Here is a 12924-nt window from a genome sequence, read left to right as displayed (position 1 = left end):
GACGCCCTACAAGCGATACCTGGCGGATGGGGCTCTCCCAGTGGAGCCCGAAGAGGGTAAAAAGATCAAAAGAAATGCCGCAAGATATACTCTGGTGGATGGGGTGCTGTTCAGGCACGGTTTCACTCACCCTATCCTAACGTGCGTCAGTGGCGACGAGTGCACCAGGATAATGGCGGAGCTACACGAAGTCATCTGCGGGAGCCACGTAGGGGGAAGGTCCCTAGCCTCCAAGGTAATACGCGCAGGTTTCTTCTGGCCAACAGTAAAAGAGGACTGCGTACGACACGCCCAGCGGTGCAGACAATGCCAAAAGCACGCCAACTGGCACAAGGCGCCGCCAGAAGAATTGCGGTCCATATACAGCCCGTGGCCTTTCCATACATGGGGAATTGACATCCTAGGCCCGTTCCCACTGGCAATCAGGCAGATGAAGTATTTGATCGTCGCCATCGAATACTTCACCAAGTGGATAGAGAGGCAGAGCCCGTAGCACAGATCACTGCGCACAAGGTACAGCATTTTGTGTGGAAGAACATCGTGTGCCGCTTTGGCGTACCTAGGCGCTTGATATCCGATAACGGGACCCAGTTTGCCAGTCAGCAGTTGAAAAATCTGTGCGCTGAGGTAGGAATCAAACAAGTGTTTGCATCGGTTGAACACCCCCAGACCAACGGACAAGTGGAGTCGGCAAACAGAGTTCTGCTGAGGGGGTTAAAGAGGAGGTTAGAGAAAGCCAAAGGGGCGTGGGCGGAAGAGGTACCAAGGATCGTATGGGCATACCACACCACGCCCCAATCCTCTACCATGGAAACGCCTTTCAGTTTGGTGTACGGGTCGGACGCGATGATTCCGATAGAAATACATGAAAGCTCACCACGTTTTCAAAACTTTGTGGTGGAGGAATCCAATGAAGAAAGACGGGTAAACCTGGATCTACTAGACGAGGCCAGGGAAGAAGCCAGAATAAAAGCTGAAGCGATGAAGAGAAGAGTAGAGCGTCAATATAGCTCTAAGGTAAAGCCGCGACAGTTTCAGATCGGCGACCTAGTGATGAGGAAAGCTCACCCATACGAGCTGGAGAATAAGTTGTCTCCCAAGTGGACCGGACCCTTCAGAGTTACTGAGGCTAAGGGCAACGGTTTGTACAGCTGGAATGGAGGTCCTATCCCGCGCAGCTGGAATGCAGCCAACTTAAAATTTTATTTTAGTTGACTTATGTAAGCAGTTATGTAACAATTTAGTTGAAGGGGACGCTCTTTTTCCCTCTCGGGGGTTTTTTAATGAGGTCACCCAAATAAAAGGTCAAACCAGTTTGAGAAAAAGAAGTGCCTTGGTTTTCAGCCTTTATCTTTCTCCGTTTGAAGTAATGTGATGCGTCGCCTAGAGAGAAGGCGTCGCCTAGGTCAAGGCGTCGCCAAGAAAGAAGGCGTCGCCCAGGTGAAGGCGCCGCCAAGAAAGAAGGCGTCGCCAAGAAAGTAAGTGTCGCCTGAGTGAAGGCAGGCGCCGTTGAGGAACATGACGAAGGAAAAGCGCACGATATGCGAAACGTATGCAAAAGTAAAGCGGCGTTCCAAAAAATCAAGTATGATATAGAAAAGTTGATGTTACAAGCAATGTTCGATACAATGGGAGTAGCGCAAATGGGGAAAATATTACAGATCATGCAAAAACACGAACGAGCCACTTCTCAGTGGCCATCGGAGTCAGCGCTGGAGGAAGGCGAAGCCCCGATCCCAGCCCGCAAAGCTTGAGTGAGTCGTGCCCTCCTCTCTTGGTTTATTTTCGAACCTGCACCAAGGGAGATGGATGTGTCAGAGGCACCATGACGCAAAACAAGCACAGATAGAAAGCGATAAAGGTGGAAGTCTCTAGGGCAGTGACTCATACCTATATACTTTTCGAGAGTTCCAGCGTTGAACTCCAAGCTGATCAAGGTGGCGGAGTCAAAACTTCCCGCCTCAGCAAGAATCCGGCAAGCTATTTGATCACTTGGAGCCAGCTTCTTGAATGGTCTGGTTTTGAGGGCCCTCACCTCTCTCACCCAGTACAGAGGAAAACCATCCAGAGCGGTGGGAACGAGGTCGGTACAGCAAATCTTGAAGAACCGGCCTTTCCACCCGGTGAATGAGTTCTGGAAGGGGGTTAGGAGAACTCTTCCAGGAACGTTGCTGAGAGTTACCCAGAGGTTGTGCCTTTCCCTCTTCACCTCAAAGAAGTGAAGAAAGAGGTCAACCGAGGGTGCACAACCCAGAAACCCGAAGAAGATGTCGAAGGCTTTGACAAAGGCCCAGCTGTTGGGGTATAACTGGGCCGGAGCGGCATTGATCTCCGTCAGCAGTTCCTTCTCGAACCGGGAGAAGGGCAGGCGCACGCCGATGATCTTGAAGACCACCTGGTAGAAGTAAAAGAAGGGGACCCCATCGTTGGCCCGTTCATCTCCACATACTGGCTCCCCTAAAGTGCAAGGGAGCACAGCAATGTCGTCATCATGCCTCCTCGCGAAGGCGCGGTGGTCATAGGAGCATGAATCCCCTTTGTGTTCCCTTATTGTCCTGGTGGCGAGTAAGCATGAGCATTCGTCAAGAAGCTCACTCGAAGCCCAAGGGTACAGATCCTTGGGATTGACCCTGGGAGAAGTAGCATGTGAGGACATTCTTTAACAAGATCAGGGATTGTCGAGGGCGTATGACCCGCCGGAACGCAAGAGTTGAGCGTTGGTGGGAGCGAACGCTGGAGGAAGGGTGCAAGAAGAAAGGGTGCAAGAAGAGAAAATGTAAGTAGGTTACGAAGAGTGCAGAAATGATGAGAACGGTTTCAGAGTTTGAAGGGTTAAATAAAGCGGTTAGAGCGCCAAACGACGCGAATGGATGCACCGCACGATCGAGCCACGTGGTAGAAGATGAAAGGATGGCCCTGGCACCGCTGGTTAAACTCAGAAAACGTCGTATCAACAGAATACCCAGTGGTACGATGCGCCGTCGAAAGTGGGTCAGGGGCACAGAAGGAGTCAGAACTCAGTCGAATGACTGAATGTCCCATCAGCCATACAAGAAGCGCCACGTGGATGGCACGGGCAAAACCTTGAGCTCTTCGCTGTCCTCAAGCGTCGACCAAGGCCAAGGTCAAAGTCAATGTCAAGGTAAAGATAACGCCCGAGGCGTCGCCTGTAAGGACGCAAAGGGCGACGCTAGCATGAGACGTCGCGGGCGTCGCCAACCAAAATATCAGCAGGGTCGCCTCCCCGATGCCCACAGGTAGGAAAGACTATGGAGGGAGACGAAATTGAAGAGGGCAAAGGTAGTTACTGGCGTCGCCTCCCCGATACCCACAGGTAGGAAAGACTGTGGAGGGAGATAAGACCGCCAAACGCCAGCGAATCGCTGGCAGGGTGTTCCCCGATACCTATGGGAAGGAAAGACCATGGAGGGAACGACCCCCCCCCCCCCAAAGCACTCGGCGTTTTAGACACCCGGGACGATACGGCGCTGCTGTAGCAGGCCTCTCCTTAGGCGTGGGCGCCGGGCGTTAAGGATCAAGGAAAGGACCGTTTCGCTGTTAGAGACACCCCGTGGACGATACGGCTTCACTGGGTGAGCCTCTCCATGGGCGTGGGCATTGGCACGTGACCTTTCCCGGGCATACAAGGCCGCCCAACGAAGTGAAGGAAACAGGTATAATACAAACAAAACAACCGAAGCACGCGAAGGCAAAGAATGAGGATAAGATCACACATGCAGAATTCTGTGTCGCGAGGACACGAAAGTAATTATACAAAATCCCAGAGTTGTGGCAAAAGTGCAGACAGTTCAAAGAATTACAAGTCTAACAGAGAGAGTCAAAAGCAAAGGTAAAGTGTAAAGGAATAAAGCTTGAAGGTAAAGGTGGCGGGTGAGAGACAGCGGTTCAGTCATCCAAGTCCATGAGCACGACCTTCCCGTCGACGACATGGTGTGTGGGGTCGCAGTTTGAAATATTGATGCCAGGGTTCTCACAGGACGCCTGAGTCAGAGCCTCCCTCCCTTTGATAGCGTTTCGAGCCTGAGTGCGCCACTTGATTGCCACCGCCAGGAATGCCCCCATATAATAAGGCATGCCTCCCCCCTTTTGAGGATCAGTCGGCGACATTCCTTCGGTGAAGCCCTGCGTCAACTCCCTATGAATGGGGCGAGGAATTCGGGGTTTGCGAGAAGTCGAGGCAGGGACTGATACAGGAGGGGCGGAGCCCGAGGCCTCAGCTGCGTCACGATGCGGCAACGGCGAGAGCGGGGGAACCGAGTCAATCCTTTCTTCTCGTTCCTCGGGGGCTGGTGGAGGTGGCAGTGATGTGGCACTAGGAGGATCGTCCCTGAGAGAGTTCCCACCACTGGGGGACGCAGCTGATGAGGCAGGAAGGCCCGTAGCCCTCCTCTTATGGGAAACCAGGGCATTGCCCGAGTCTTCGCTGTCAGAGTCTACTATCAGCACCCTTTTTCCTTTGTTGGGGCGTGCTGGGGCAAGGGTCGACGCCATGGCTAATGGAACCGCGGCAATAGGAGGAGGAGAAGCAGATGGTGGAGGAGTCGGCAGGGAAGCGACGGTGGGCACGTCAGAGGCGACGGCGTCCCCGCCCTCTTTGGCAGATTTTGCCTTCTTCAAAAATTTGGCAAGAGCAAGCCGCCTCGAAGAAGTCATCACTGAACCTGCAGCAGCGAAGAATAGTAGAGCAAAAGATTAATTCAGATAAAGCAGAAGGGGAGTTTTATAACCAGACACGCGCAGATAACCACAAGGGTTCAAGCAAGCAAGTGAATCAGTATAGCCACAACAACTAAGGCAGTGTAAATAGTCAAGGGCAGATACCAAAGTAGGTAGAGAGCCCATGGGCGTTGAATTCGTTTGCGATGAGTTTGGCGGTATCGAAGACTACCCCCAGCCCCGCCAAGGCTTTGCACATGTCCCGATCGGCTGGGGCGAGCTCATCCAAAGCCAGGGCCTTCATGGTTATGGGCTTATCCATCCAGTATAGGGCAAAGCCCTCTAGGACGGTAGGATCGCGCTTGGTCGCACGTACTTTGAAGAACTTCCCTTTCCATCCTTTGAACGAATTTTGGAAGAGCGTAAGGATGATGCGCCCGGCGATGCCAGAAAAGCTCATCCATAGGCTTTTCCCCTGTTTCTTTACCTCGAAAAAATGAAGAAAAACGTCCACGGAAGAGGGGACACCCAGATATCCGCAGAGAATCTGAAACCCCCTTACGAAAGCCCAGCTGTTGGGGTGGAGCTGGGCTGGGGCGGTGTTTATCTCTGTAAGCAGTTCCTTCTCGAAGGAAGTAAGAGGCAGACCCTAAACCCAGATAAAGGAAGAAGAAGGGGCTCCCTCCAGTGTCTCTTGAGTCCACACAAACGGGTATCCCAGGTCTCACCCGGCATACCAGGACGTGGGAGTCGTGATTTTTATGGAAGGCGTTGAAATTGTAAAGCGTAGGGTCCCCCCTGTGGGCCTCCACGTCCTCAACAGAGTTTAGGGTGGAGCATTAGTCGAGGAGATCGTCGGGGGCCCAGTCATACTCACCTTTATAGTAAGACTTAGGGAGCGGGGGAGGCGCGACGGTCTTAGTTTTCGCCATGGATGTCGGAGCTGAAGATCAAAAGAGAAAGAAAGGGTTCAGAGAAAAAGGGTTGGGCGAAGAAAAGGGGAAAAAATGGAGGAATCCTAGGAGAACCCTACCCACACGAGAGAAAAGAGGAACGAGAGGAACGGAGAAGCATACAAGCGATATTCAAAGAAATGCATTAACATGGACAGTCCCAGGCAGTTCATGCAGTAAAAGGAATCATCAAGGAGAGGAAAAACCGTACCTTTGGGGGGTTGAAGGACGTGGAGAGCGGAAGCACGAAAGAGTAGGGGTCGCGGGAGAAGGGATTCGAAGAAGATGAACAGTGAGGAAAGGCAGAGAAAGTGGATGTAACAGTGGTTCCAAGCGCGGGGTTTGGGTAACTTAAACATTACGAGGAGCGCGAGGGACAACGAATGGTGACCGTGCGATGGTGCCACGTGTTGCAGGATTAGACGCTCAAGGGGAGCGCAAGAGGTTCTTAAGGGTGACCGCGTGATGAGCCACGTGGCACGCGATCAAGCGTGACCCCAAAAAGCGTTGCTTTCCCCGTTTCAGATAATGTCCAATCAACCATTAAGAGCACCCCAAGGGTTTGGAGAGCGTCACGTCAATGGTTCCAAGGTTGCTACGTCAGCAAGAATGACACGTCACCGGGTGCCACGTGGATGGCGTGGACGAAGCCTTAGTCTTTTCGCTGAAGACAAGTCATCAGCTTAAGACTGGGGGGCTTGTGTACCGTCCCGTACCCGGGCGTTGACAAAGTCAAGGTCAAAGTCAACGTAAGGCGTCGCCTAGCAGGGCATCGCCAAGATAGGGCGCCACCCAACTGGGTGTCGCCAAGATGGAATGGCACAAGGGCAAGGTGACCACGGCGCTGCTCCCCGATACCCATGGGTAGGAAAGACCATGGAGGGGGCGACGCCGTGGGAAGGCCCCAAACCCTGGATAACCAGGGAATAGTAATAAAGAGGAGAGAAAGGTGGCTTCAAGGCCATAGCAACAACACCAGTGTAGGGCAGCCTGACTCGAGAAGTACCCCTGCCGCCCCAGAGACGCCTTTGGGACAGATACGACTCAAGAGGAAGGTCACGCCCCAGGGTAGCCGGGTGCAGGGTACAAGAGGAAGGCAGATACGCTCTCAAAGTGAGTGACTAGATGATTGGGGGCATGAGTTGGCACCCAAAAAGTCACCCCTAGCGCAGTAGCACTCCCAGGCAGGAGGACTCACACGTAGAAACGTCCCCAGATGGGCAGAAACGCCCCCAGATGGGGTCATGGCGTCGTGAGGCCCTCCACGTGTACGACAACCAGGTCAGAATAGAAACACCCTTTAGTCAGGTGCCAGGTAATTAAAGTCATTCAATACAGTTTCCGTTTCGAGCGTTCAGGTACTATGATGGCTCCCAAGCGTTTCAACGTCTTAAATGCGCTACGTTTTCTAATTAGACGCTTTAATTGAGCGTGTTACGTTTGTGATTAAAAGCGCTTTAAGGCGCTTTAAATGATGGGCAGTTTAAATAGCGCTGAGAATGTTGGGAACGGGGTTCGAACTTTTGGCAAATTTACCAGAACTCTCTAGTTGCTTGCTCGTGCCTTGAGGTTACGTACAAGGGACTGGGGAAAGATCTTTGCCTGAGGGAGAAAACATACACACAATACACAGTTCTTTTTACCACCTTCAGAGTGCCATACGCGGTGCTCAGAGACGGAGGTGCACAGTTTTGGTGTTTCTTGCTGGCTGACTTGAGCGTCGGAGTGCAAACGGCCGCTAGGGCGCCCTTTTGTCCTCTTTTTGCAGGAATCCACAGGTAACCAGTGGGAAGGAGTCCCTAGCTGACGGTTGAGGTCGCGCACGAAGACGTCCCAGTCAACCGGACGGAACAGTCCCAGTGGACCAATGAAGAATGTAAAATGGCCAAGCTTGATTGTACTGCTCAAAACATAATAGCTTATGCACTAGATACTAATGAGTTTTTCAGGGTATCAAAATGCAAAACTGCTAAAGAGATGTGGGACACACTCAAGGCTGCTCATGGAAACATCAATGAACCAAAGGAGGCAAGGTCAAGAAGTCAAGCAAGAACGAGAAGAAGGCAAAACAAGAAAAGCCTCAACCTCTGCTTCATGGCCAGAAAGGAAGATGACTCAAGTAGTGTAAGTTCATCTAACTCATCAAACTCTGAAAATTATGGTCAATTGCTTCAAGCCTTTCAAGAAACGCATGAAGAAGCCAACCGATTGGCCCTCTTGAACAATCGATTAAAAGAAAAGAATAGTTGGCTTGAAAACAAAGTCAAATCACTAGAAGAGGAACTAGATAATTTAAAAATAGACTTTGAAAACCTTGTAATTATTTACACAAACTCCTCTTGCAAGTGTGATGCTCTAGTTTGTGAAAATTGCGAAAATCTTGGAAAGAAGGTCCACTATCTTGTTAAAACTGTGGATAAACTTTCTAAAGGCCAATCCAACTTTGAGAATGTCTTGGCATCTCAAAACTGTGTTTTTGGAAAAGCTGGATTGGGTTTTAACCCACAAAACAAACAAGATAGATTTTCAAAATCATTTTCGAAAATGCCAGAAAAACAATCGATTGGACCATCGAAACAACCGATTGTTACATGCTTCTATTGCATGAAAAGAGGCCATTCTGTGAGGTTCTGTAAAATCAGAAAATATGTTGTTCCTAGGGGCTTTATGAAGTGGATTCCTAAGTGCAGTAAAGGTTCTATTGATGAGTGTAAACCAAATGGACCCACATTCATAAGGGGACCAAATCTTTGTACTTGAAAATCTTCTTTGTAGGAAATCTTGAAGGAGAGCAAGCAACAATGGTACTTGGACAGTGGATGCTCCAAGCACATGACAGGGGACAAATCAAAGTTCCTGAGCATATCCTTTAAGCAAGAAGGGCATGTCACCTATGGGGACAACAACAAGGGAAAGATTCTTGGGAGAGGATCCAAGGAGACAAAGACATCTTGGTCATCCATGATGTGCTCTATGCAGAAGGATTAAAGCACAATCTGCTGAGCATTAGCCAACTGTGTGACAAGGGATATCAAGTGATGTTCAAGACAAACACATGTGAAATTTGTCTACCAACACCAAATAGGTAATGTTGGTAGGTAAGAGAATCAATAATGTTTATCTTCTAGATATCTTTTCACCATGTTCAATTGGTTGTCTTCTATCCAAGCAAGATGAGTCTTGGCTTTGGCATAGAAGAATTGCTCATATTCACATGAATCACTTGAACAAGTTAATTTCAAGGGATCTTGTGATTGGGCTACCAAAGCTCAAGTTTGAGAGGGACCATATTTGTGAAGCTTGCCAAAAAGGGAAACAAGTGAAAAGCTCTTTTAAAATCAAAAATGTTGTTTCTTCTTTAAAACCTCTTGAGCTACTTCACATGGATCTTTTTGGACCTTCAAGAACTATGAGCCTTGGTGGAAATTACTACGCTCTTGTTATTGTTGATGATTTTTCTAGGTTCACTTGGACTCTCTTCTTCGAATCAAAGAGTGATGCCTTTTCTGCATTCAAGAAGCTAGCAAGAAGGTTGCAAAATACAAAGAACAGCAACATAGGCTCAATAAGAAGTGATCATGGAGGAGAATTTCAAAATGAAAAGTTCAGCAAGTTCTGTGAAAAGATGGGGATTCTGCATAATTTCTCTGCTCAAAGAACTCCACAACAGAATGGTGTGGTAGAGAGGAAGAACAGGTCCCTTGAAGAGCTAGCACGGACAATGCTTAGTGAATCATCTCTTTCTAAGTATTTTTGGGCTGATGCAGTGAGCACTTCTTGTTATGTGATGAATAGAGTGCTTATTAGGCCTATTCTAAAGAAGACTCCTTATGAACTCTTCAATGGAAGGAAGCCTAACATCAATCATCTCAGAGTTTTCAGTTGCAACTGTTTCATTCTCAATAATGGAAAGGAAAACTTGGGGAAGTTTGATGAGAAAGTTGATCTTGGCATCTTCATAGGGTATTCTCTCACAAGTCATGCATACAGAATCTACAACAAGAGGTTGATGACTGTAGAAGAGTTTATTCATGTTGTCTTTGATGAGGTAGATCGTAGAAGCATCCAAATCCCGAAGACCAGTGCTGAAGAGGATGAACAGAGCATCAGTTTGGAGAAGCTGGACATCAGTGCAGAAAAACAACTGGTTGATTCGCAGAAACAACCGATTGAAATTCTGCAACAGAGTGAGCTGCCCAAAGAGTGGAGGATTCCTAGAGATCTGTCAGTGGAAAACGTCATAGGGCAGATAAAGGAAAGTGTCTCTACACGTAGCTCCATCTCAAACTTCTTTAGGCACACAACTTTTGTCTCTCAAATTGAACCGAAGTCAATTGATGAAGCTCTCAAGGATGAAAAGTGGGTTGAAGCTATGCATGAAGAGTTGAATCAGTTTGAAAGGAATGAAGTATGGTTTCTTGTCCCCAAAACAGCTGAGAAGAACATCATAGGTTCGAAGTGGGTGTTCAGGAACAAGTTGGATGAAGATGGTGTGATCACAAGGAACAAAGCAAGGCTAGTTGCCAAAGGCTACAATCAAGAGGAAGGCATTGATTATGGTGAAACCTTTGCCCCTGTTGCAAGGTTGGAGGTTGTAAGGCTGCTGCTGGCTTTTTCTTGTATGAGTGGTTTTAAGCTCTTCCAAATGGATGTCAAGAGTGCTTTCTTGAATGGCTACATCAATGAGGAAGTGTATGTGGATCAACCACCAGGCTTTGAAGATCATCAACATCCCAATCATGTCTTCAAGTTGAAGAAGGCTTTGTATGGACTGAAGCAAGCTCCAAAGCAGTGGTATGAGAGGCTTAGCAACTTTTTGCTATCTCATGGTTATGAATGGGGAATGGTATGTTGAACCAAGTGGTGTTCAAGCTTTGAAGAATCCAAATCCTTTGAAGGATGTTGAAGCCTCTGCTGTGCTTGGTGTTGCTGTGCTGGTTTAGCTTAGTTCTGGGGTAGTTTGAATGTTGTAATCCACCCTTTGATTAAATCTAAAGCATAAGCATCTCAATCTTTGTGAAAGTAAAATGTTTTCAAACTAAGTTAAAACAACTGATTGTTTTGTCGAAACAACTGATTGTTTATACTTAGGTGTTTTGAGAAAAAGATTGAAAACTGTTTTTAAAATGGTTGAACTGTTAAGAACCAAAACAACCGATTGATTCGAGGAAACAACTGATTGTTTGTTTTGGGACCATAACAGAAAAACTTTTTTATCTTTGACTGAGCTTTAAATGTTTTAACTGCTTACGCTCCAGTCATTAAATGCTTTGACCAATCTTTTAATGCAATTTAAGAGTTTGTTAAGATTTGATAACAAACTACATCTTTGAATAAATTCAGAAAAACAGATTTGACAATCAATCTTTAACAAGTTTTTGCTAAGAGTTTTTGAGTTTTTCAAAGAGCTGAGATTGCTAAGAGTGTGTGATTGATCAAAGTTGTGGAATAGGATTCTGCTTGTATTGATTTCAGATTATCTTCTATAACAAGTGTAATCCTTGTACTCTCTGTAAAAACAAGTTTCGTTGTTGTGTTTGCTAAGATTGGTTGTGTGTTCTTGAGGGGATCAAGATCAGCAATCTTGGTGTAGGTGTGTAGACCAAGGAGAGTGTGTTTCTTGAGGTGTTCAAGGTCATTCTCTTGGTTGTTGTGTAAGTGATCAAGGTGTGGTTGCTTAGTAGATTTCCTCAGGGTTTCTGAGAAGACTGGATGTAGCTTTGGGTTTGGAATGAACCAGTATAAACAACTGTGTACAATCTCTCTATCTCAAACTCTTTAAATTCAGTTTTATTTGTTGTTTGCTGGTATAAACAACCGATTGTTTCTGTGAAACAACCGATTGTTTTTCTGGTACTGCAGTTTTTGCTTGCTGTTTTGGCGAACTGAATTTCTGAATCAATTGTTTCCTGAGATAAATTCATTCTTGTTTTAAAAGTTTACGAAAATTCTCTATAAACAATTCACCCCCCCCCCCCTCTAGTTTAAAGCCATCCATTCTAACATGGTAGACAAGACTCTCTTCATCAAAAAGTCAAATTCAGAAATAATTCTTATGCAAATCTATGTTGATGACGTCATCTTTGGTGCTACACAAGATAATTTGTGTGAAGAATTTGTGGCTGCAATGAAAGGTGAGTTTGAAATGTCTATGATGGGAGAACTGTCTTTCTTTCTTGGATTGCAAGTTAAGCAAACAAGGGATGGGATCTTTCTATGTCAATCAAAGTATTGCAAGGAGATTCTCAAGAAATTTGAAATGGAGAGTTGCAAAGGAGCAAGCACTCCAATGCCATCAAGCTGCTACATGGATGTTGATGATCCTGAAAAGGGAGTAGATCAAACCAAATACAGAGGATTGATTGGCTCTTTGCTATATCTAACAGCAAGTAGGCCGGACATTATGTTTGCGGTGTGTCTTTGCGGAAGATATCAAGCAAATCCTAAAGAGTCACACTTCAAAGCTGCAAAAAGAATTCTGAAATATCTCAAAGGAATATCAATTGTTGGGTTATGGTATCCTTCTCACTCTCCCATTCATTTAATTGGTTATTCAAATTCTGACTTTGCAGGTTGCAAGCTAGATAGGAAGAGCATAAGTGGCACTTGCCACCTTCTTGGCTCAAGCCTAATCTCATGGCATAGCAAGAAGCAAGCATGTGTTGCTCTCTCTACTGCTGAAGCTGAGTATATAACTGCTAGAAGTTGTTGTGCACAGATTCTATGGCTCAACAACAACTTGCAGACTTTGGATTAAATATCAGCAAAGTCCCTTTGATGTGTGATAACACAAGTGCCATCAATCTTACCCGAAATCAGATTCAGCACTCAAGGACCAAACATATTGAGATACGATATCATTTCATCAGGGATCATGTAAGCAATGGAGACTGTGAAGTGAAAGTTGTAGAGACTAAACTGCAGTTAGCTGATATCTTCACTAAACCACTACCAAAAGAGAGGTTCTTCTTTCTAAGAAATGAGTTAGGTATCCTTGATCTTAATAATCTCTCCTAAATCTGTTTTAATACATGTTAGAGTCTATTTGTGAAGACAAATAGGGGGAGAATTAATTGGTTCTTGTGTATCTTTCTCTGAAACTGTTTAAATATGTTAAAATCTCTTATATAAAACTGTTTCTGCTGCTGCTGATAGAAACAATCGATTGTTTTGTGTAAACAACCGATTGTTTATCAGGAAATATGCTTTCAATGTGTTAAAATCTAACCTGCTGCTATAAGAAGCATTGGACTGTAAATATGCTATTTTTGCAGGTACTGCTTCAGATTCAATC

The sequence above is a fragment of the Phaseolus vulgaris genome, chromosome 10, assembly GCF_051622355.1.
Source record: "Phaseolus vulgaris cultivar YP4 chromosome 10, ASM5162235v1, whole genome shotgun sequence".
NCBI lineage: Eukaryota > Viridiplantae > Streptophyta > Magnoliopsida > Fabales > Fabaceae > Phaseolus > Phaseolus vulgaris.
Note: the sequence above shows the minus strand (reverse complement) of the source record.